This window comes from Schistocerca cancellata, unplaced genomic scaffold (assembly GCF_023864275.1).
Source record: "Schistocerca cancellata isolate TAMUIC-IGC-003103 unplaced genomic scaffold, iqSchCanc2.1 HiC_scaffold_110, whole genome shotgun sequence".
NCBI classification, from domain to species: domain Eukaryota; kingdom Metazoa; phylum Arthropoda; class Insecta; order Orthoptera; family Acrididae; genus Schistocerca; species Schistocerca cancellata.
Genome location: NW_026046164.1, coordinates 1 through 22,241, shown reverse-complemented (window position 1 = coordinate 22,241; position 22,241 = coordinate 1). Strand labels below are relative to the sequence as shown.

General features: G+C 49.7%; 22 non-coding genes across 22 annotated transcripts; 12 read left to right on the top strand and 10 right to left on the bottom strand.

The window, feature by feature from the left end:
* Positions 1-367: 367 nt before the first annotated feature.
* On the top strand, positions 368-451 carry Trnal-uaa (transfer RNA leucine (anticodon UAA)). The gene has a single exon. It is a non-coding gene; the product is annotated as a tRNA-Leu (tRNA).
* A 1,126-nt stretch (positions 452-1,577) lies between these two features.
* Trnag-ccc (transfer RNA glycine (anticodon CCC)) lies at positions 1,578-1,649 on the bottom strand. The gene has a single exon. It is a non-coding gene; the product is annotated as a tRNA-Gly (tRNA).
* A 673-nt stretch (positions 1,650-2,322) lies between these two features.
* Positions 2,323-2,406, top strand: Trnal-uaa (transfer RNA leucine (anticodon UAA)). The gene has a single exon. It is a non-coding gene; the product is annotated as a tRNA-Leu (tRNA).
* A 1,126-nt stretch (positions 2,407-3,532) lies between these two features.
* On the bottom strand, positions 3,533-3,604 carry Trnag-ccc (transfer RNA glycine (anticodon CCC)). Its single transcript has one exon. It is a non-coding gene; the product is annotated as a tRNA-Gly (tRNA).
* Positions 3,605-4,277: 673 nt separating this feature from the next.
* Positions 4,278-4,361, top strand: Trnal-uaa (transfer RNA leucine (anticodon UAA)). Its single transcript has one exon. It is a non-coding gene; the product is annotated as a tRNA-Leu (tRNA).
* A 1,126-nt stretch (positions 4,362-5,487) lies between these two features.
* Positions 5,488-5,559, bottom strand: Trnag-ccc (transfer RNA glycine (anticodon CCC)). The gene has a single exon. It is a non-coding gene; the product is annotated as a tRNA-Gly (tRNA).
* A 673-nt stretch (positions 5,560-6,232) lies between these two features.
* On the top strand, positions 6,233-6,316 carry Trnal-uaa (transfer RNA leucine (anticodon UAA)). The gene has a single exon. It is a non-coding gene; the product is annotated as a tRNA-Leu (tRNA).
* A 1,126-nt stretch (positions 6,317-7,442) lies between these two features.
* Trnag-ccc (transfer RNA glycine (anticodon CCC)) lies at positions 7,443-7,514 on the bottom strand. Its single transcript has one exon. It is a non-coding gene; the product is annotated as a tRNA-Gly (tRNA).
* Positions 7,515-8,187: 673 nt separating this feature from the next.
* Positions 8,188-8,271, top strand: Trnal-uaa (transfer RNA leucine (anticodon UAA)). The gene has a single exon. It is a non-coding gene; the product is annotated as a tRNA-Leu (tRNA).
* A 1,126-nt stretch (positions 8,272-9,397) lies between these two features.
* Positions 9,398-9,469, bottom strand: Trnag-ccc (transfer RNA glycine (anticodon CCC)). Its single transcript has one exon. It is a non-coding gene; the product is annotated as a tRNA-Gly (tRNA).
* A 673-nt stretch (positions 9,470-10,142) lies between these two features.
* Trnal-uaa (transfer RNA leucine (anticodon UAA)) lies at positions 10,143-10,226 on the top strand. The gene has a single exon. It is a non-coding gene; the product is annotated as a tRNA-Leu (tRNA).
* Positions 10,227-11,352: 1,126 nt separating this feature from the next.
* Trnag-ccc (transfer RNA glycine (anticodon CCC)) lies at positions 11,353-11,424 on the bottom strand. Its single transcript has one exon. It is a non-coding gene; the product is annotated as a tRNA-Gly (tRNA).
* A 673-nt stretch (positions 11,425-12,097) lies between these two features.
* On the top strand, positions 12,098-12,181 carry Trnal-uaa (transfer RNA leucine (anticodon UAA)). The gene has a single exon. It is a non-coding gene; the product is annotated as a tRNA-Leu (tRNA).
* A 1,126-nt stretch (positions 12,182-13,307) lies between these two features.
* Positions 13,308-13,379, bottom strand: Trnag-ccc (transfer RNA glycine (anticodon CCC)). The gene has a single exon. It is a non-coding gene; the product is annotated as a tRNA-Gly (tRNA).
* Positions 13,380-14,052: 673 nt separating this feature from the next.
* Positions 14,053-14,136, top strand: Trnal-uaa (transfer RNA leucine (anticodon UAA)). The gene has a single exon. It is a non-coding gene; the product is annotated as a tRNA-Leu (tRNA).
* Positions 14,137-15,262: 1,126 nt separating this feature from the next.
* Positions 15,263-15,334, bottom strand: Trnag-ccc (transfer RNA glycine (anticodon CCC)). Its single transcript has one exon. It is a non-coding gene; the product is annotated as a tRNA-Gly (tRNA).
* A 673-nt stretch (positions 15,335-16,007) lies between these two features.
* Trnal-uaa (transfer RNA leucine (anticodon UAA)) lies at positions 16,008-16,091 on the top strand. Its single transcript has one exon. It is a non-coding gene; the product is annotated as a tRNA-Leu (tRNA).
* A 1,126-nt stretch (positions 16,092-17,217) lies between these two features.
* On the bottom strand, positions 17,218-17,289 carry Trnag-ccc (transfer RNA glycine (anticodon CCC)). Its single transcript has one exon. It is a non-coding gene; the product is annotated as a tRNA-Gly (tRNA).
* A 673-nt stretch (positions 17,290-17,962) lies between these two features.
* On the top strand, positions 17,963-18,046 carry Trnal-uaa (transfer RNA leucine (anticodon UAA)). The gene has a single exon. It is a non-coding gene; the product is annotated as a tRNA-Leu (tRNA).
* Positions 18,047-19,920: 1,874 nt separating this feature from the next.
* Trnal-uaa (transfer RNA leucine (anticodon UAA)) lies at positions 19,921-20,004 on the top strand. The gene has a single exon. It is a non-coding gene; the product is annotated as a tRNA-Leu (tRNA).
* Positions 20,005-21,130: 1,126 nt separating this feature from the next.
* Positions 21,131-21,202, bottom strand: Trnag-ccc (transfer RNA glycine (anticodon CCC)). Its single transcript has one exon. It is a non-coding gene; the product is annotated as a tRNA-Gly (tRNA).
* A 674-nt stretch (positions 21,203-21,876) lies between these two features.
* Positions 21,877-21,960, top strand: Trnal-uaa (transfer RNA leucine (anticodon UAA)). The gene has a single exon. It is a non-coding gene; the product is annotated as a tRNA-Leu (tRNA).
* The last annotated feature ends 281 nt before the right edge of the window (positions 21,961-22,241 follow it).

Genomic DNA, 22,241 nt, shown 5'->3' with positions numbered 1-22,241 from the left:
TAAGTTGGTTAGTTTGATGCTCGACTGGAGCATATCATTAGCTTCCCCTGAGGGCGAAATGCACAGCGTAGCCGTTGCTAGGGAACGGCCTTTTCTGTCGTTTTTTGTTTTCTCTGCGTCATTGTGAATATTGATAACTACAGTTCTGCTCAAGACAGATGGCGATGGAAAACAATGGTTTAAGGCACCATATTTAAGCAGTGGTTCCCGAAAGTGAGGGTGGGTTGCAACCTGACATCTGACAATTCGTTTTAAATACTCTAAAACCAACGTATTTCCTCCACACAAGAAAAAACACGCTAATTTCGCAGTCAGGCTCTGGTGATGTACCTAGAAACGACGGGTAGTAGAGAGCGTACGCTCACACGTCAGATTGGCCGAGCGGTCTAAGGCACCAGATTTAAGCTCTGGTTCCCGAAGGGGAGCGTGGGTTCGAACCCCACATCTGACAATGCATTTTAAATATTCCAAAACTACCAATTTCGTACATGCGGGAAAACAAGTAAATTACGCGGGAACAGGTTCCACAGATACTACTAGAGACGGCAGTGACTATGGTGCTTGCCTTGCAAGTCTGATTGTCTGGCGGTCAGAAAGAATGGAAAGCTGTTAGGAGAAATGGCTTTCAGCCACGAGGCCCGGATTCGATTCCCGGTAGCCGACCATACTTTTGGTTGCTGAGTCTTGGTTATTCTCACGGCATTTACGATTTCTTTGTGTTGTAATTTTTGGGGACCAAGCATCAGGCGAGCAAACGTGAACGAAAGCATATATGTGTTTAAATGTGTGTCAGGGCAGTAATAAAGGTGGATGAGACGGTCGATCGGGTATTGGACTGCAGACGTGCCACATTGCGTAGCTCGATAGCTGAGTAAGTTAGAGCGTCGTGCTGTGAACACAAAGGCCGCGTATTTGACCGCACCAAGTGCCATTTCACTTTTCTCCCCTAAAAGACAATGCTTCCTCCAGCGTGACACTGCCAGGTAAATAACAAGCGATCTTCACAAGAAGTAAGATGTCTACACGTTGCGCGATACTGTCGCCAACGGCCATACCGCGCGTAGTGCAGCGGTTGTCGTCTGTTCACCGGCGTTAAGAATCGTTGGCCGTGGTTAGTACTTGGGTGCGTGCTCGGCTGGGAATTCGACGTGCTGTTGGCTCCTTTCATTTTGCATTTTTCCTTCGGTTTCGTTGTTGCTTAGCGATAATGATGCGGTCCCGCACGCTGACGCCACTCTTGCCTCTCGGTACACTAAGGGGCGAACCTGTGGCCACAATAAAATGAAAGGTTCTGTCGTGTGTTTGTCGTTTTTTGGTCTCTCCCAGTCGTTTCTCGCGCCTGCCCTCTACATATATGCCCATTTCCAAGCGTCAGCTTTCGCGTCAGCCGAGCAAAGTCGAGACAAGTCGACACATGGAGACACACGATGCTGAGAAACGAAACCCGCAGACTAGCGCCCTGGCAGCACGGACTGAGACGAGGGGCGAGGGAAAACTATTTTTACCGCGACACTTCACAGTTTCGAAGATCGCGTTTCGTTACGTGGAATACCCGTAGAAGAAAAAAGTACCTTTTGTGCGGTGGCCGGGAAACGAACCCGGATCAACTGCTTGGGAAGCAACCATGCTGACCGTTACACCACCACCGCGTTGCGCTGCGTTTCATTCACGCCGCGATGTGTCGGCTACCCTCCTGCCACCAGAGGCCGAAGGCGATGGCGCTGTAGGCGCTCAACGCCAGGGCGGAGGTGAGCACATCTGAAGGCAGTGCGTAGGTGCTGCTAGGGCGATGTAGCGTAGCTAGAAGCAGAACTGACAGCCGTTGAAAAACTGCCCTTTAATTTACAGCAGGGCGATAAAACAAATATCTAATGTGACGCACTTACTGATGATCCAGAGACGATTCAGCATATGTGTGCCAATCCAGAAGGAGAAAGCGCCTAGGTATCACAATATTAAGTTGGTTAGTTTGATGCTCGACTGGAGCATATCATTAGCTTCCCCTGAGGGCGAAATGCACAGCGTAGCCGTTGCTAGGGAACGGCCTTTTCTGTCGTTTTTTGTTTTCTCTGCGTCAATGTGAATATTGATAACTACAGTTCTGCTCAAGACAGATGGCGATGGAAAACAATGGTTTAAGGCACCATATTTAAGCAGTGGTTCCCGAAAGTGAGGGTGGGGTGCAACCTGACATCTGACAATTCGTTTTAAATACTCTAAAACCAACGTATTTCCTCCACACAAGAAAAAACACGCTAATTTCGCAGTCAGGCTCTGGTGATGTACCTAGAAACGACGGTAGTAGAGAGCGTACGCTCACACGTCAGATTGGCCGAGCGGTCTAAGGCGCCAGATTTAAGCTCTGGTTCCCGAAGGGGAGCGTGGGTTCGAACCCCACATCTGACAATGCATTTTAAATATTCCAAAACTACCAATTTCGTACATGCGGGAAAACAAGTAAATTACGCGGGAACAGGTTCCACAGATACTACTAGAGACGGCAGTGACTATGGTGCTTGCCTTGCAAGTCTGATTGTCTGGCGGTCAGAAAGAATGGAAAGCTGTTAGGAGAAATGGCTTTCAGCCACGAGGCCCGGATTCGATTCCCGGTAGCCGACCATACTTTTGGTTGCTGAGTCTTGGTTATTCTCACGGCATTTACGATTTCTTTGTGTTGTAATTTTTGGGGACCAAGCATCAGGCGAGCAAACGTGAACGAAAGCATATATGTGTTTAAATGTGTGTCAGGGCAGTAATAAAGGTGGATGAGACGGTCGATCGGGTATTGGACTGCAGACGTGCCACATTGCGTAGCTCGATAGCTGAGTAAGTTAGAGCGTCGTGCTGTGAACACAAAGGCCGCGTATTTGACCGCACCAAGTGCCATTTCACTTTTCTCCCCTAAAAGACAATGCTTCCTCCAGCGTGACACTGCCAGGTAAATAACAAGCGATCTTCACAAGAAGTAAGATGTCTACACGTTGCGCGATACTGTCGCCAACGGCCATACCGCGCGTAGTGCAGCGGTTGTCGTCTGTTCACCGGCGTTAAGAATCGTTGGCCGTGGTTAGTACTTGGGTGCGTGCTCGGCTGGGAATTCGACGTGCTGTTGGCTCCTTTCATTTTGCATTTTTCCTTCGGTTTCGTTGTTGCTTAGCGATAATGATGCGGTCCCGCACGCTGACGCCACTCTTGCCTCTCGGTACACTAAGGGGCGAACCTGTGGCCACAATAAAATGAAAGGTTCTGTCGTGTGTTTGTCGTTTTTTGGTCTCTCCCAGTCGTTTCTCGCGCCTGCCCTCTACATATATGCCCATTTCCAAGCGTCAGCTTTCGCGTCAGCCGAGCAAAGTCGAGACAAGTCGACACATGGAGACACACGATGCTGAGAAACGAAACCCGCAGACTAGCGCCCTGGCAGCACGGACTGAGACGAGGGGCGAGGGAAAACTATTCTTACCGCGACACTTCACAGTTTCGAAGATCGCGTTTCGTTACGTGGAATACCCGTAGAAGAAAAAAGTACCTTTTGTGCGGTGGCCGGGAATCGAACCCGGATCAACTGCTTGGGAAGCAACCATGCTGACCGTTACACCACCACCGCGTTGCGCTGCGTTTCATTCACGCCGCGATGTGTCGGCTACCCTCCTGCCACCAGAGGCCGAAGGCGATGGCGCTGTAGGCGCTCAACGCCAGGGCGGAGGTGAGCACATCTGAAGGCAGTGCGTAGGTGCTGCTAGGGCGATGTAGCGTAGCTAGAAGCAGAACTGACAGCCGTTGAAAAACTGCCCTTTAATTTACAGCAGGGCGATAAAACAAATATCTAATGTGACGCACTTACTGATGATCCAGAGACGATTCAGCATATGTGTGCCAATCCAGAAGGAGAAAGCGCCTAGGTATCACAATATTAAGTTGGTTAGTTTGATGCTCGACTGGAGCATATCATTAGCTTCCCCTGAGGGCGAAATGCACAGCGTAGCCGTTGCTAGGGAACGGCCTTTTCTGTCGTTTTTTGTTTTCTCTGCGTCATTGTGAATATTGATAACTACAGTTCTGCTCAAGACAGATGGCGATGGAAAACAATGGTTTAAGGCACCATATTTAAGCAGTGGTTCCCGAAAGTGAGGGTGGGTTGCAACCTGACATCTGACAATTCGTTTTAAATACTCTAAAACCAACGTATTTCCTCCACACAAGAAAAAACACGCTAATTTCGCAGTCAGGCTCTGGTGATGTACCTAGAAACGACGGTAGTAGAGAGCGTACGCTCACACGTCAGATTGGCCGAGCGGTCTAAGGCACCAGATTTAAGCTCTGGTTCCCGAAGGGGAGCGTGGGTTCGAACCCCACATCTGACAATGCATTTTAAATATTCCAAAACTACCAATTTCGTACATGCGGGAAAACAAGTAAATTACGCGGGAACAGGTTCCACAGATACTACTAGAGACGGCAGTGACTATGGTGCTTGCCTTGCAAGTCTGATTGTCTGGCGGTCAGAAAGAATGGAAAGCTGTTAGGAGAAATGGCTTTCAGCCACGAGGCCCGGATTCGATTCCCGGTAGCCGACCATACTTTTGGTTGCTGAGTCTTGGTTATTCTCACGGCATTTACGATTTCTTTGTGTTGTAATTTTTGGGGACCAAGCATCAGGCGAGCAAACGTGAACGAAAGCATATATGTGTTTAAATGTGTGTCAGGGCAGTAATAAAGGTGGATGAGACGGTCGATCGGGTATTGGACTGCAGACGTGCCACATTGCGTAGCTCGATAGCTGAGTAAGTTAGAGCGTCGTGCTGTGAACACAAAGGCCGCGTATTTGACCGCACCAAGTGCCATTTCACTTTTCTCCCCTAAAAGACAATGCTTCCTCCAGCGTGACACTGCCAGGTAAATAACAAGCGATCTTCACAAGAAGTAAGATGTCTACACGTTGCGCGATACTGTCGCCAACGGCCATACCGCGCGTAGTGCAGCGGTTGTCGTCTGTTCACCGGCGTTAAGAATCGTTGGCCGTGGTTAGTACTTGGGTGCGTGCTCGGCTGGGAATTCGACGTGCTGTTGGCTCCTTTCATTTTGCATTTTTCCTTCGGTTTCGTTGTTGCTTAGCGATAATGATGCGGTCCCGCACGCTGACGCCACTCTTGCCTCTCGGTACACTAAGGGGCGAACCTGTGGCCACAATAAAATGAAAGGTTCTGTCGTGTGTTTGTCGTTTTTTGGTCTCTCCCAGTCGTTTCTCGCGCCTGCCCTCTACATATATGCCCATTTCCAAGCGTCAGCTTTCGCGTCAGCCGAGCAAAGTCGAGACAAGTCGACACATGGAGACACACGATGCTGAGAAACGAAACCCGCAGACTAGCGCCCTGGCAGCACGGACTGAGACGAGGGGCGAGGGAAAACTATTTTTACCGCGACACTTCACAGTTTCGAAGATCGCGTTTCGTTACGTGGAATACCCGTAGAAGAAAAAAGTACCTTTTGTGCGGTGGCCGGGAAACGAACCCGGATCAACTGCTTGGGAAGCAACCATGCTGACCGTTACACCACCACCGCGTTGCGCTGCGTTTCATTCACGCCGCGATGTGTCGGCTACCCTCCTGCCACCAGAGGCCGAAGGCGATGGCGCTGTAGGCGCTCAACGCCAGGGCGGAGGTGAGCACATCTGAAGGCAGTGCGTAGGTGCTGCTAGGGCGATGTAGCGTAGCTAGAAGCAGAACTGACAGCCGTTGAAAAACTGCCCTTTAATTTACAGCAGGGCGATAAAACAAATATCTAATGTGACGCACTTACTGATGATCCAGAGACGATTCAGCATATGTGTGCCAATCCAGAAGGAGAAAGCGCCTAGGTATCACAATATTAAGTTGGTTAGTTTGATGCTCGACTGGAGCATATCATTAGCTTCCCCTGAGGGCGAAATGCACAGCGTAGCCGTTGCTAGGGAACGGCCTTTTCTGTCGTTTTTTGTTTTCTCTGCGTCAATGTGAATATTGATAACTACAGTTCTGCTCAAGACAGATGGCGATGGAAAACAATGGTTTAAGGCACCATATTTAAGCAGTGGTTCCCGAAAGTGAGGGTGGGGTGCAACCTGACATCTGACAATTCGTTTTAAATACTCTAAAACCAACGTATTTCCTCCACACAAGAAAAAACACGCTAATTTCGCAGTCAGGCTCTGGTGATGTACCTAGAAACGACGGTAGTAGAGAGCGTACGCTCACACGTCAGATTGGCCGAGCGGTCTAAGGCGCCAGATTTAAGCTCTGGTTCCCGAAGGGGAGCGTGGGTTCGAACCCCACATCTGACAATGCATTTTAAATATTCCAAAACTACCAATTTCGTACATGCGGGAAAACAAGTAAATTACGCGGGAACAGGTTCCACAGATACTACTAGAGACGGCAGTGACTATGGTGCTTGCCTTGCAAGTCTGATTGTCTGGCGGTCAGAAAGAATGGAAAGCTGTTAGGAGAAATGGCTTTCAGCCACGAGGCCCGGATTCGATTCCCGGTAGCCGACCATACTTTTGGTTGCTGAGTCTTGGTTATTCTCACGGCATTTACGATTTCTTTGTGTTGTAATTTTTGGGGACCAAGCATCAGGCGAGCAAACGTGAACGAAAGCATATATGTGTTTAAATGTGTGTCAGGGCAGTAATAAAGGTGGATGAGACGGTCGATCGGGTATTGGACTGCAGACGTGCCACATTGCGTAGCTCGATAGCTGAGTAAGTTAGAGCGTCGTGCTGTGAACACAAAGGCCGCGTATTTGACCGCACCAAGTGCCATTTCACTTTTCTCCCCTAAAAGACAATGCTTCCTCCAGCGTGACACTGCCAGGTAAATAACAAGCGATCTTCACAAGAAGTAAGATGTCTACACGTTGCGCGATACTGTCGCCAACGGCCATACCGCGCGTAGTGCAGCGGTTGTCGTCTGTTCACCGGCGTTAAGAATCGTTGGCCGTGGTTAGTACTTGGGTGCGTGCTCGGCTGGGAATTCGACGTGCTGTTGGCTCCTTTCATTTTGCATTTTTCCTTCGGTTTCGTTGTTGCTTAGCGATAATGATGCGGTCCCGCACGCTGACGCCACTCTTGCCTCTCGGTACACTAAGGGGCGAACCTGTGGCCACAATAAAATGAAAGGTTCTGTCGTGTGTTTGTCGTTTTTTGGTCTCTCCCAGTCGTTTCTCGCGCCTGCCCTCTACATATATGCCCATTTCCAAGCGTCAGCTTTCGCGTCAGCCGAGCAAAGTCGAGACAAGTCGACACATGGAGACACACGATGCTGAGAAACGAAACCCGCAGACTAGCGCCCTGGCAGCACGGACTGAGACGAGGGGCGAGGGAAAACTATTCTTACCGCGACACTTCACAGTTTCGAAGATCGCGTTTCGTTACGTGGAATACCCGTAGAAGAAAAAAGTACCTTTTGTGCGGTGGCCGGGAATCGAACCCGGATCAACTGCTTGGGAAGCAACCATGCTGACCGTTACACCACCACCGCGTTGCGCTGCGTTTCATTCACGCCGCGATGTGTCGGCTACCCTCCTGCCACCAGAGGCCGAAGGCGATGGCGCTGTAGGCGCTCAACGCCAGGGCGGAGGTGAGCACATCTGAAGGCAGTGCGTAGGTGCTGCTAGGGCGATGTAGCGTAGCTAGAAGCAGAACTGACAGCCGTTGAAAAACTGCCCTTTAATTTACAGCAGGGCGATAAAACAAATATCTAATGTGACGCACTTACTGATGATCCAGAGACGATTCAGCATATGTGTGCCAATCCAGAAGGAGAAAGCGCCTAGGTATCACAATATTAAGTTGGTTAGTTTGATGCTCGACTGGAGCATATCATTAGCTTCCCCTGAGGGCGAAATGCACAGCGTAGCCGTTGCTAGGGAACGGCCTTTTCTGTCGTTTTTTGTTTTCTCTGCGTCATTGTGAATATTGATAACTACAGTTCTGCTCAAGACAGATGGCGATGGAAAACAATGGTTTAAGGCACCATATTTAAGCAGTGGTTCCCGAAAGTGAGGGTGGGTTGCAACCTGACATCTGACAATTCGTTTTAAATACTCTAAAACCAACGTATTTCCTCCACACAAGAAAAAACACGCTAATTTCGCAGTCAGGCTCTGGTGATGTACCTAGAAACGACGGTAGTAGAGAGCGTACGCTCACACGTCAGATTGGCCGAGCGGTCTAAGGCACCAGATTTAAGCTCTGGTTCCCGAAGGGGAGCGTGGGTTCGAACCCCACATCTGACAATGCATTTTAAATATTCCAAAACTACCAATTTCGTACATGCGGGAAAACAAGTAAATTACGCGGGAACAGGTTCCACAGATACTACTAGAGACGGCAGTGACTATGGTGCTTGCCTTGCAAGTCTGATTGTCTGGCGGTCAGAAAGAATGGAAAGCTGTTAGGAGAAATGGCTTTCAGCCACGAGGCCCGGATTCGATTCCCGGTAGCCGACCATACTTTTGGTTGCTGAGTCTTGGTTATTCTCACGGCATTTACGATTTCTTTGTGTTGTAATTTTTGGGGACCAAGCATCAGGCGAGCAAACGTGAACGAAAGCATATATGTGTTTAAATGTGTGTCAGGGCAGTAATAAAGGTGGATGAGACGGTCGATCGGGTATTGGACTGCAGACGTGCCACATTGCGTAGCTCGATAGCTGAGTAAGTTAGAGCGTCGTGCTGTGAACACAAAGGCCGCGTATTTGACCGCACCAAGTGCCATTTCACTTTTCTCCCCTAAAAGACAATGCTTCCTCCAGCGTGACACTGCCAGGTAAATAACAAGCGATCTTCACAAGAAGTAAGATGTCTACACGTTGCGCGATACTGTCGCCAACGGCCATACCGCGCGTAGTGCAGCGGTTGTCGTCTGTTCACCGGCGTTAAGAATCGTTGGCCGTGGTTAGTACTTGGGTGCGTGCTCGGCTGGGAATTCGACGTGCTGTTGGCTCCTTTCATTTTGCATTTTTCCTTCGGTTTCGTTGTTGCTTAGCGATAATGATGCGGTCCCGCACGCTGACGCCACTCTTGCCTCTCGGTACACTAAGGGGCGAACCTGTGGCCACAATAAAATGAAAGGTTCTGTCGTGTGTTTGTCGTTTTTTGGTCTCTCCCAGTCGTTTCTCGCGCCTGCCCTCTACATATATGCCCATTTCCAAGCGTCAGCTTTCGCGTCAGCCGAGCAAAGTCGAGACAAGTCGACACATGGAGACACACGATGCTGAGAAACGAAACCCGCAGACTAGCGCCCTGGCAGCACGGACTGAGATGAGGGGCGAGGGAAAACTATTTTTACCGCGACACTTCACAGTTTCGAAGATCGCGTTTCGTTACGTGGAATACCCGTAGAAGAAAAAAGTACCTTTTGTGCGGTGGCCGGGAAACGAACCCGGATCAACTGCTTGGGAAGCAACCATGCTGACCGTTACACCACCACCGCGTTGCGCTGCGTTTCATTCACGCCGCGATGTGTCGGCTACCCTCCTGCCACCAGAGGCCGAAGGCGATGGCGCTGTAGGCGCTCAACGCCAGGGCGGAGGTGAGCACATCTGAAGGCAGTGCGTAGGTGCTGCTAGGGCGATGTAGCGTAGCTAGAAGCAGAACTGACAGCCGTTGAAAAACTGCCCTTTAATTTACAGCAGGGCGATAAAACAAATATCTAATGTGACGCACTTACTGATGATCCAGAGACGATTCAGCATATGTGTGCCAATCCAGAAGGAGAAAGCGCCTAGGTATCACAATATTAAGTTGGTTAGTTTGATGCTCGACTGGAGCATATCATTAGCTTCCCCTGAGGGCGAAATGCACAGCGTAGCCGTTGCTAGGGAACGGCCTTTTCTGTCGTTTTTTGTTTTCTCTGCGTCAATGTGAATATTGATAACTACAGTTCTGCTCAAGACAGATGGCGATGGAAAACAATGGTTTAAGGCACCATATTTAAGCAGTGGTTCCCGAAAGTGAGGGTGGGGTGCAACCTGACATCTGACAATTCGTTTTAAATACTCTAAAACCAACGTATTTCCTCCACACAAGAAAAAACACGCTAATTTCGCAGTCAGGCTCTGGTGATGTACCTAGAAACGACGGTAGTAGAGAGCGTACGCTCACACGTCAGATTGGCCGAGCGGTCTAAGGCGCCAGATTTAAGCTCTGGTTCCCGAAGGGGAGCGTGGGTTCGAACCCCACATCTGACAATGCATTTTAAATATTCCAAAACTACCAATTTCGTACATGCGGGAAAACAAGTAAATTACGCGGGAACAGGTTCCACAGATACTACTAGAGACGGCAGTGACTATGGTGCTTGCCTTGCAAGTCTGATTGTCTGGCGGTCAGAAAGAATGGAAAGCTGTTAGGAGAAATGGCTTTCAGCCACGAGGCCCGGATTCGATTCCCGGTAGCCGACCATACTTTTGGTTGCTGAGTCTTGGTTATTCTCACGGCATTTACGATTTCTTTGTGTTGTAATTTTTGGGGACCAAGCATCAGGCGAGCAAACGTGAACGAAAGCATATATGTGTTTAAATGTGTGTCAGGGCAGTAATAAAGGTGGATGAGACGGTCGATCGGGTATTGGACTGCAGACGTGCCACATTGCGTAGCTCGATAGCTGAGTAAGTTAGAGCGTCGTGCTGTGAACACAAAGGCCGCGTATTTGACCGCACCAAGTGCCATTTCACTTTTCTCCCCTAAAAGACAATGCTTCCTCCAGCGTGACACTGCCAGGTAAATAACAAGCGATCTTCACAAGAAGTAAGATGTCTACACGTTGCGCGATACTGTCGCCAACGGCCATACCGCGCGTAGTGCAGCGGTTGTCGTCTGTTCACCGGCGTTAAGAATCGTTGGCCGTGGTTAGTACTTGGGTGCGTGCTCGGCTGGGAATTCGACGTGCTGTTGGCTCCTTTCATTTTGCATTTTTCCTTCGGTTTCGTTGTTGCTTAGCGATAATGATGCGGTCCCGCACGCTGACGCCACTCTTGCCTCTCGGTACACTAAGGGGCGAACCTGTGGCCACAATAAAATGAAAGGTTCTGTCGTGTGTTTGTCGTTTTTTGGTCTCTCCCAGTCGTTTCTCGCGCCTGCCCTCTACATATATGCCCATTTCCAAGCGTCAGCTTTCGCGTCAGCCGAGCAAAGTCGAGACAAGTCGACACATGGAGACACACGATGCTGAGAAACGAAACCCGCAGACTAGCGCCCTGGCAGCACGGACTGAGACGAGGGGCGAGGGAAAACTATTCTTACCGCGACACTTCACAGTTTCGAAGATCGCGTTTCGTTACGTGGAATACCCGTAGAAGAAAAAAGTACCTTTTGTGCGGTGGCCGGGAATCGAACCCGGATCAACTGCTTGGGAAGCAACCATGCTGACCGTTACACCACCACCGCGTTGCGCTGCGTTTCATTCACGCCGCGATGTGTCGGCTACCCTCCTGCCACCAGAGGCCGAAGGCGATGGCGCTGTAGGCGCTCAACGCCAGGGCGGAGGTGAGCACATCTGAAGGCAGTGCGTAGGTGCTGCTAGGGCGATGTAGCGTAGCTAGAAGCAGAACTGACAGCCGTTGAAAAACTGCCCTTTAATTTACAGCAGGGCGATAAAACAAATATCTAATGTGACGCACTTACTGATGATCCAGAGACGATTCAGCATATGTGTGCCAATCCAGAAGGAGAAAGCGCCTAGGTATCACAATATTAAGTTGGTTAGTTTGATGCTCGACTGGAGCATATCATTAGCTTCCCCTGAGGGCGAAATGCACAGCGTAGCCGTTGCTAGGGAACGGCCTTTTCTGTCGTTTTTTGTTTTCTCTGCGTCATTGTGAATATTGATAACTACAGTTCTGCTCAAGACAGATGGCGATGGAAAACAATGGTTTAAGGCACCATATTTAAGCAGTGGTTCCCGAAAGTGAGGGTGGGTTGCAACCTGACATCTGACAATTCGTTTTAAATACTCTAAAACCAACGTATTTCCTCCACACAAGAAAAAACACGCTAATTTCGCAGTCAGGCTCTGGTGATGTACCTAGAAACGACGGTAGTAGAGAGCGTACGCTCACACGTCAGATTGGCCGAGCGGTCTAAGGCACCAGATTTAAGCTCTGGTTCCCGAAGGGGAGCGTGGGTTCGAACCCCACATCTGACAATGCATTTTAAATATTCCAAAACTACCAATTTCGTACATGCGGGAAAACAAGTAAATTACGCGGGAACAGGTTCCACAGATACTACTAGAGACGGCAGTGACTATGGTGCTTGCCTTGCAAGTCTGATTGTCTGGCGGTCAGAAAGAATGGAAAGCTGTTAGGAGAAATGGCTTTCAGCCACGAGGCCCGGATTCGATTCCCGGTAGCCGACCATACTTTTGGTTGCTGAGTCTTGGTTATTCTCACGGCATTTACGATTTCTTTGTGTTGTAATTTTTGGGGACCAAGCATCAGGCGAGCAAACGTGAACGAAAGCATATATGTGTTTAAATGTGTGTCAGGGCAGTAATAAAGGTGGATGAGACGGTCGATCGGGTATTGGACTGCAGACGTGCCACATTGCGTAGCTCGATAGCTGAGTAAGTTAGAGCGTCGTGCTGTGAACACAAAGGCCGCGTATTTGACCGCACCAAGTGCCATTTCACTTTTCTCCCCTAAAAGACAATGCTTCCTCCAGCGTGACACTGCCAGGTAAATAACAAGCGATCTTCACAAGAAGTAAGATGTCTACACGTTGCGCGATACTGTCGCCAACGGCCATACCGCGCGTAGTGCAGCGGTTGTCGTCTGTTCACCGGCGTTAAGAATCGTTGGCCGTGGTTAGTACTTGGGTGCGTGCTCGGCTGGGAATTCGACGTGCTGTTGGCTCCTTTCATTTTGCATTTTTCCTTCGGTTTCGTTGTTGCTTAGCGATAATGATGCGGTCCCGCACGCTGACGCCACTCTTGCCTCTCGGTACACTAAGGGGCGAACCTGTGGCCACAATAAAATGAAAGGTTCTGTCGTGTGTTTGTCGTTTTTTGGTCTCTCCCAGTCGTTTCTCGCGCCTGCCCTCTACATATATGCCCATTTCCAAGCGTCAGCTTTCGCGTCAGCCGAGCAAAGTCGAGACAAGTCGACACATGGAGACACACGATGCTGAGAAACGAAACCCGCAGACTAGCGCCCTGGCAGCACGGACTGAGACGAGGGGCGAGGGAAAACTATTTTTACCGCGACACTTCACAGTTTCGAAGATCGCGTTTCGTTACGTGGAATACCCGTAGAAGAAAAAAGTACCTTTTGTGCGGTGGCCGGGAAACGAACCCGGATCAACTGCTTGGGAAGCAACCATGCTGACCGTTACACCACCACCGCGTTGCGCTGCGTTTCATTCACGCCGCGATGTGTCGGCTACCCTCCTGCCACCAGAGGCCGAAGGCGATGGCGCTGTAGGCGCTCAACGCCAGGGCGGAGGTGAGCACATCTGAAGGCAGTGCGTAGGTGCTGCTAGGGCGATGTAGCGTAGCTAGAAGCAGAACTGACAGCCGTTGAAAAACTGCCCTTTAATTTACAGCAGGGCGATAAAACAAATATCTAATGTGACGCACTTACTGATGATCCAGAGACGATTCAGCATATGTGTGCCAATCCAGAAGGAGAAAGCGCCTAGGTATCACAATATTAAGTTGGTTAGTTTGATGCTCGACTGGAGCATATCATTAGCTTCCCCTGAGGGCGAAATGCACAGCGTAGCCGTTGCTAGGGAACGGCCTTTTCTGTCGTTTTTTGTTTTCTCTGCGTCAATGTGAATATTGATAACTACAGTTCTGCTCAAGACAGATGGCGATGGAAAACAATGGTTTAAGGCACCATATTTAAGCAGTGGTTCCCGAAAGTGAGGGTGGGGTGCAACCTGACATCTGACAATTCGTTTTAAATACTCTAAAACCAACGTATTTCCTCCACACAAGAAAAAACACGCTAATTTCGCAGTCAGGCTCTGGTGATGTACCTAGAAACGACGGTAGTAGAGAGCGTACGCTCACACGTCAGATTGGCCGAGCGGTCTAAGGCGCCAGATTTAAGCTCTGGTTCCCGAAGGGGAGCGTGGGTTCGAACCCCACATCTGACAATGCATTTTAAATATTCCAAAACTACCAATTTCGTACATGCGGGAAAACAAGTAAATTACGCGGGAACAGGTTCCACAGATACTACTAGAGACGGCAGTGACTATGGTGCTTGCCTTGCAAGTCTGATTGTCTGGCGGTCAGAAAGAATGGAAAGCTGTTAGGAGAAATGGCTTTCAGCCACGAGGCCCGGATTCGATTCCCGGTAGCCGACCATACTTTTGGTTGCTGAGTCTTGGTTATTCTCACGGCATTTACGATTTCTTTGTGTTGTAATTTTTGGGGACCAAGCATCAGGCGAGCAAACGTGAACGAAAGCATATATGTGTTTAAATGTGTGTCAGGGCAGTAATAAAGGTGGATGAGACGGTCGATCGGGTATTGGACTGCAGACGTGCCACATTGCGTAGCTCGATAGCTGAGTAAGTTAGAGCGTCGTGCTGTGAACACAAAGGCCGCGTATTTGACCGCACCAAGTGCCATTTCACTTTTCTCCCCTAAAAGACAATGCTTCCTCCAGCGTGACACTGCCAGGTAAATAACAAGCGATCTTCACAAGAAGTAAGATGTCTACACGTTGCGCGATACTGTCGCCAACGGCCATACCGCGCGTAGTGCAGCGGTTGTCGTCTGTTCACCGGCGTTAAGAATCGTTGGCCGTGGTTAGTACTTGGGTGCGTGCTCGGCTGGGAATTCGACGTGCTGTTGGCTCCTTTCATTTTGCATTTTTCCTTCGGTTTCGTTGTTGCTTAGCGATAATGATGCGGTCCCGCACGCTGACGCCACTCTTGCCTCTCGGTACACTAAGGGGCGAACCTGTGGCCACAATAAAATGAAAGGTTCTGTCGTGTGTTTGTCGTTTTTTGGTCTCTCCCAGTCGTTTCTCGCGCCTGCCCTCTACATATATGCCCATTTCCAAGCGTCAGCTTTCGCGTCAGCCGAGCAAAGTCGAGACAAGTCGACACATGGAGACACACGATGCTGAGAAACGAAACCCGCAGACTAGCGCCCTGGCAGCACGGACTGAGACGAGGGGCGAGGGAAAACTATTCTTACCGCGACACTTCACAGTTTCGAAGATCGCGTTTCGTTACGTGGAATACCCGTAGAAGAAAAAAGTACCTTTTGTGCGGTGGCCGGGAATCGAACCCGGATCAACTGCTTGGGAAGCAACCATGCTGACCGTTACACCACCACCGCGTTGCGCTGCGTTTCATTCACGCCGCGATGTGTCGGCTACCCTCCTGCCACCAGAGGCCGAAGGCGATGGCGCTGTAGGCGCTCAACGCCAGGGCGGAGGTGAGCACATCTGAAGGCAGTGCGTAGGTGCTGCTAGGGCGATGTAGCGTAGCTAGAAGCAGAACTGACAGCCGTTGAAAAACTGCCCTTTAATTTACAGCAGGGCGATAAAACAAATATCTAATGTGACGCACTTACTGATGATCCAGAGACGATTCAGCATATGTGTGCCAATCCAGAAGGAGAAAGCGCCTAGGTATCACAATATTAAGTTGGTTAGTTTGATGCTCGACTGGAGCATATCATTAGCTTCCCCTGAGGGCGAAATGCACAGCGTAGCCGTTGCTAGGGAACGGCCTTTTCTGTCGTTTTTTGTTTTCTCTGCGTCAATGTGAATATTGATAACTACAGTTCTGCTCAAGACAGATGGCGATGGAAAACAATGGTTTAAGGCACCATATTTAAGCAGTGGTTCCCGAAAGTGAGGGTGGGGTGCAACCTGACATCTGACAATTCGTTTTAAATACTCTAAAACCAACGTATTTCCTCCACACAAGAAAAAACACGCTAATTTCGCAGTCAGGCTCTGGTGATGTACCTAGAAACGACGGTAGTAGAGAGCGTACGCTCACACGTCAGATTGGCCGAGCGGTCTAAGGCGCCAGATTTAAGCTCTGGTTCCCGAAGGGGAGCGTGGGTTCGAACCCCACATCTGACAATGCATTTTAAATATTCCAAAACTACCAATTTCGTACATGCGGGAAAACAAGTAAATTACGCGGGAACAGGTTCCACAGATACTACTAGAGACGGCAGTGACTATGGTGCTTGCCTTGCAAGTCTGATTGTCTGGCGGTCAGAAAGAATGGAAAGCTGTTAGGAGAAATGGCTTTCAGCCACGAGGCCCGGATTCGATTCCCGGTAGCCGACCATACTTTTGGTTGCTGAGTCTTGGTTATTCTCACGGCATTTACGATTTCTTTGTGTTGTAATTTTTGGGGACCAAGCATCAGGCGAGCAAACGTGAACGAAAGCATATATGTGTTTAAATGTGTGTCAGGGCAGTAATAAAGGTGGATGAGACGGTCGATCGGGTATTGGACTGCAGACGTGCCACATTGCGTAGCTCGATAGCTGAGTAAGTTAGAGCGTCGTGCTGTGAACACAAAGGCCGCGTATTTGACCGCACCAAGTGCCATTTCACTTTTCTCCCCTAAAAGACAATGCTTCCTCCAGCGTGACACTGCCAGGTAAATAACAAGCGATCTTCACAAGAAGTAAGATGTCTACACGTTGCGCGATACTGTCGCCAACGGCCATACCGCGCGTAGTGCAGCGGTTGTCGTCTGTTCACCGGCGTTAAGAATCGTTGGCCGTGGTTAGTACTTGGGTGCGTGCTCGGCTGGGAATTCGACGTGCTGTTGGCTCCTTTCATTTTGCATTTTTCCTTCGGTTTCGTTGTTGCTTAGCGATAATGATGCGGTCCCGCACGCTGACGCCACTCTTGCCTCTCGGTACACTAAGGGGCGAACCTGTGGCCACAATAAAATGAAAGGTTCTGTCGTGTGTTTGTCGTTTTTTGGTCTCTCCCAGTCGTTTCTCGCGCCTGCCCTCTACATATATGCCCATTTCCAAGCGTCAGCTTTCGCGTCAGCCGAGCAAAGTCGAGACAAGTCGACACATGGAGACACACGATGCTGAGAAACGAAACCCGCAGACTAGCGCCCTGGCAGCACGGACTGAGACGAGGGGCGAGGGAAAACTATTCTTACCGCGACACTTCACAGTTTCGAAGATCGCGTTTCGTTACGTGGAATACCCGTAGAAGAAAAAAGTACCTTTTGTGCGGTGGCCGGGAATCGAACCCGGATCAACTGCTTGGGAAGCAACCATGCTGACCGTTACACCACCACCGCGTTGCGCTGCGTTTCATTCACGCCGCGATGTGTCGGCTACCCTCCTGCCACCAGAGGCCGAAGGCGATGGCGCTGTAGGCGCTCAACGCCAGGGCGGAGGTGAGCACATCTGAAGGCAGTGCGTAGGTGCTGCTAGGGCGATGTAGCGTAGCTAGAAGCAGAACTGACAGCCGTTGAAAAACTGCCCTTTAATTTACAGCAGGGCGATAAAACAAATATCTAATGTGACGCACTTACTGATGATCCAGAGACGATTCAGCATATGTGTGCCAATCCAGAAGGAGAAAGCGCCTAGGTATCACAATATTAAGTTGGTTAGTTTGATGCTCGACTGGAGCATATCATTAGCTTCCCCTGAGGGCGAAATGCACAGCGTAGCCGTTGCTAGGGAACGGCCTTTTCTGTCGTTTTTTGTTTTCTCTGCGTCAATGTGAATATTGATAACTACAGTTCTGCTCAAGACAGATGGCGATGGAAAACAATGGTTTAAGGCACCATATTTAAGCAGTGGTTCCCGAAAGTGAGGGTGGGGTGCAACCTGACATCTGACAATTCGTTTTAAATACTCTAAAACCAACGTATTTCCTCCACACAAGAAAAAACACGCTAATTTCGCAGTCAGGCTCTGGTGATGTACCTAGAAACGACGGTAGTAGAGAGCGTACGCTCACACGTCAGATTGGCCGAGCGGTCTAAGGCGCCAGATTTAAGCTCTGGTTCCCGAAGGGGAGCGTGGGTTCGAACCCCACATCTGACAATGCATTTTAAATATTCCAAAACTACCAATTTCGTACATGCGGGAAAACAAGTAAATTACGCGGGAACAGGTTCCACAGATACTACTAGAGACGGCAGTGACTATGGTGCTTGCCTTGCAAGTCTGATTGTCTGGCGGTCAGAAAGAATGGAAAGCTGTTAGGAGAAATGGCTTTCAGCCACGAGGCCCGGATTCGATTCCCGGTAGCCGACCATACTTTTGGTTGCTGAGTCTTGGTTATTCTCACGGCATTTACGATTTCTTTGTGTTGTAATTTTTGGGGACCAAGCATCAGGCGAGCAAACGTGAACGAAAGCATATATGTGTTTAAATGTGTGTCAGGGCAGTAATAAAGGTGGATGAGACGGTCGATCGGGTATTGGACTGCAGACGTGCCACATTGCGTAGCTCGATAGCTGAGTAAGTTAGAGCGTCGTGCTGGTGAACACAAAGGCCGCGTATTTGACCGCACCCAAGTGCCATTTCACTTTTCTCCCCTAAAAGACAATGCTTCCTCCAGCGTGACACTGCCAGGTAAATAACAAGCGATCTTCACAAGAAGTAAGATGTCTACACGTTGCGCGATACTGTCGCCAACGGCCATACCGCGCGTAGTGCAGCGGTTGTCGTCTGTTCACCGGCGTTAAGAATCGTTGGCCGTGGTTAGTACTTGGGTGCGTGCTCGGCTGGGAATTCGACGTGCTGTTGGCTCCTTTCATTTTGCATTTTTCCTTCGGTTTCGTTGTTGCTTAGCGATAATGATGCGGTCCCGCACGCTGACGCCACTCTTGCCTCTCGGTACACTAAGGGGCGAACCTGTGGCCACAATAAAATGAAAGGTTCTGTCGTGTGTTTGTCGTTTTTTGGTCTCTCCAGTCGTTTCTCGCGCCTGCCCTCTACATATATGCCCATTTCCAAGCGTCAGCTTTCGCGTCAGCCGAGCAAAGTCGAGACAAGTCGACACATGGAGACACACGATGCTGAGAAACGAAACCCGCAGACTAGCGCCCTGGCAGCACGGACTGAGACGAGGGGCGAGGGAAAACTATTCTTACCGCGACACTTCACAGTTTCGAAGATCGCGTTTCGTTACGTGGAATACCCGTAGAAGAAAAAAGTACCTTTTGTGCGGTGGCCGGGAATCGAACCCGGATCAACTGCTTGGGGAAGCAACCATGCTGACCGTTACACCACCACCGCGTTGCGCTGCGTTTCATTCACGCCGCGATGTGTCGGCTACCCTCCTGCCACCAGAGGCCGAAGGCGATGGCGCTGTAGGCGCTCAACGCCAGGGCGGAGGTGAGCCACATCTGAAGGCAGTGCGTAGGTGCTGCTAGGGCGATGTAGCGTAGCTAGAAGCAGAACTGACAGCCGTTGAAAAACTGCCCTTTAATTTACAGCAGGGCGATAAAACAAATATCTAATGTGACGCACTTACTGATGATCCAGAGACGATTCAGCATATGTGTGCCAATCCAGAAGGAGAAAGCGCCTAGGTATCACAATATTAAGTTGGTTAGTTTGATGCTCGACTGGAGCATATCATTAGCTTCCCCTGAGGGCGAAATGCACAGCGTAGCCGTTGCTAGGGAACGGCCTTTTCTGTCGTTTTTTGTTTTCTCTGCGTCATTGTGAATATTGATAACTACAGTTCTGCTCAAGACAGATGGCGATGGAAAACAATGGTTTAAGGCACCATATTTAAGCAGTGGTTCCCGAAAGTGAGGGTGGGGTGCAACCTGACATCTGACAATTCGTTTTAAATACTCTAAAACCAACGTATTTCCTCCACACAAGAAAAAACACGCTAATTTCGCAGTCAGGCTCTGGTGATGTACCTAGAAACGACGGTAGTAGAGAGCGTACGCTCACACGTCAGATTGGCCGAGCGGTCTAAGGCGCCAGATTTAAGCTCTGGTTCCCGAAGGGGAGCGTGGGTTCGAACCCCACATCTGACAATGCATTTTAAATATTCCAAAACTACCAATTTTCGTACATGCGGGAAAACAAGTAAATTACGCGGGAACAGGTTCCACAGATACTACTAGAGACGGCAGTGACTATGGTGCTTGCCTTGCAAGTCTGATTGTCTGGCGGTCAGAAAGATTGGAAAGCTGTTAGGAGAAATGGCTTTCAGCCACGAGGCCCGGATTCGATTCCCGGTAGCCGACCATACTTTTGGTTGCTGAGTCTTGGTTATTCTCACGGCATTTACGATTTCTTTGTGTTGTAATTTTTGGGGACCAAGCATCAGGCGAGCAAACGTGAACGAAAGCATATATGTGTTTAAATGTGTGTCAGGGCAGTAATAAAGGTGGATGAGACGGTCGATCGGGTATTGGACTGCAGACGTGCCACATTGCGTAGCTCGATAGCTGAGTAAGTTAGAGCGTCGTGCTGTGAACACAAAGGCCGCGTATTTGACCGCACCAAGTGCCATTTCACTTTTCTCCCCTAAAAGACAATGCTTCCTCCAGCGTGACACTGCCAGGTAAATAACAAGCGATCTTCACAAGAAGTAAGATGTCTACACGTTGCGCGATACTGTCGCCAACGGCCATACCGCGCGTAGTGCAGCGGTTGTCGTCTGTTCACCGGCGTTAAGAATCGTTGGCCGTGGTTAGTACTTGGGTGCGTGCTCGGCTGGGAATTCGACGTGCTGTTGGCTCCTTTCATTTTGCATTTTTCCTTCGGTTTCGTTGTTGCTTAGCGATAATGATGCGGTCCCGCACGCTGACGCCACTCTTGCCTCTCGGTACACTAAGGGGCGAACCTGTGGCCACAATAAAATGAAAGGTTCTGTCGTGTGTTTGTCGTTTTTTGGTCTCTCCCAGTCGTTCTCGCGCCTGCCCTCTACATATATGCCCATTTCCAAGCGTCAGCTTTCGCGTCAGCCGAGCAAAGTCGAGACAAGTCGACACATGGAGACACACGATGCTGAGAAACGAAACCCGCAGACTAGCGCCCTGGCAGCACGGACTGAGACGAGGGGCGAGGGAAAACTATTCTTACCGCGACACTTCACAGTTTCGAAGATCGCGTTTCGTTACGTGGAATACCCGTAGAAGAAAAAAGTACCTTTTGTGCGGTGGCCGGGAATCGAACCCGGATCAACTGCTTGGGAAGCAACCATGCTGACCGTTACACCACCACCGCGTTGCGCTGCGTTTCATTCACGCCGCGATGTGTCGGCTACCCTCCTGCCACCAGAGGCCGAAGGCGATGGCGCTGTAGGCGCTCAACGCCAGGGCGGAGGTGAGCACATCTGAAGGCAGTGCGTAGGTGCTGCTAGGGCGATGTAGCGTAGCTAGAAGCAGAACTGACAGCCGTTGAAAAACTGCCCTTTAATTTACAGCAGGGCGATAAAACAAATATCTAATGTGACGCACTTACTGATGATCCAGAGACGATTCAGCATATGTGTGCCAATCCAGAAGAGGAAAGCGCCTAGGTATCACAATATTAAGTTGGTTAGTTTGATGCTCGACTGGAGCATATCATTAGCTTCCCCTGAGGGCGAAATGCACAGCGTAGCCGTTGCTAGGGAACGGCCTTTTCTGTCGTTTTTTGTTTCTCTGCGTCATTGTGAATATTGATAACTACAGTTCTGCTCAAGACAGATGGCGATGGAAAACAATGGTTTAAGGCACCATATTTAAGCAGTGGTTCCCGAAAGTGAGGGTGGGGTGCAACCTGACATCTGACAATTCGTTTTAAATACTCTAAAACCAACGTATTTCCTCCACACAAGAAAAAACACGCTAATTTCGCAGTCAGGCTCTGGTGATGTACTTCTAGAAACGACGGTAGTAGAGAGCGTACGCTCACACGTCAGATTGGCCGAGCGGTCTAAGGCGCCAGATTTAAGCTCTGGTTCCCGAAGGGGAGCGTGGGTTCGAACCCCACATCTGACAATGCATTTTAAATATTCCAAAACTACCAATTTCGTACATGCGGGGAAAACAAGTAAATTACGCGGGAACAGGTTCCACAGATACTACTAGAGACGGCAGTGACTATGGTGCTTGCCTTGCAAGTCTGATTGTCTGGCGGTCAGAACGATTGGAAAGCTGTTAGGAGAAATGGCTTTCAGCCACGAGGCCCGGATTCGATTCCCGGTAGCCGACCATACTTTTGGTTGCTGAGTCTTGGTTATTCTCACGGCATTTACGATTTCTTTGTGTTGTAATTTTTG